The sequence below is a fragment of the Macadamia integrifolia genome, chromosome 6 (genome assembly GCF_013358625.1).
Source record: "Macadamia integrifolia cultivar HAES 741 chromosome 6, SCU_Mint_v3, whole genome shotgun sequence".
In the NCBI taxonomy this organism is placed as follows: Eukaryota; Viridiplantae; Streptophyta; class Magnoliopsida; order Proteales; family Proteaceae; genus Macadamia; species Macadamia integrifolia.
The window spans coordinates 38,932,382-38,932,939 of record NC_056562.1 but is presented as its reverse complement, the minus strand read 5'-3'; the positions used below and the strand labels follow the sequence as shown (position 1 = coordinate 38,932,939).

The following is a 558-nucleotide window of genomic DNA, read 5'->3' as shown; positions in this document are numbered from 1 at the left end:
AAAAAAAAAAAAAAGCGATCCACAGACATATCCTGCTGAGTTCCAAACACTGTTTACACTAAGGTCCCCAATATGGAGGCTGTTTTTTAGGAAATCATAGGATTCTTTTCCCCAATAATACGTTCACTTTTTGTTGAAGAGGGCAGAAAAATGTTATTATTGAATATATATTAGACCCAAGAATATGAAAGACTCAACCAGGGATATCATCTATCAAGATTATGTTCACCATAACCAGCCAGTAGATTCTGCAGAAGATCAGCCGGTTTGATGCAAGAAAGTACTCAATTAAAGAAAATAGTATAACAAACTAATCCCTAAAAATTAGATACTGAAGAGCCAACTAGGTTTCTCAGGTCACCTACCAAGAAGGCCGTCACTTAAATCAGAGTACTTTAAATCTAATATATCAGTAACAACCCTAGCACAAAATCCAGATCTAACACAAATGTCCTTCTGAATGAGCTAGAGAAAAACAAACCTAGTGTCACTTAATAAATGCAATCATATTGCAGCTCCAACTAAATCATTCTAACATGATATTTTTTTTTTTTTTTG

General features: G+C 34.1%; 1 protein-coding gene across 1 annotated transcript in view; it reads right to left on the bottom strand.

The window, feature by feature from the left end:
- The window catches only part of LOC122080843 (protein NLP6-like), a 7,363-nt gene that overhangs the window by 4,252 nt on the left and 2,553 nt on the right, over window positions 1-558 (bottom strand).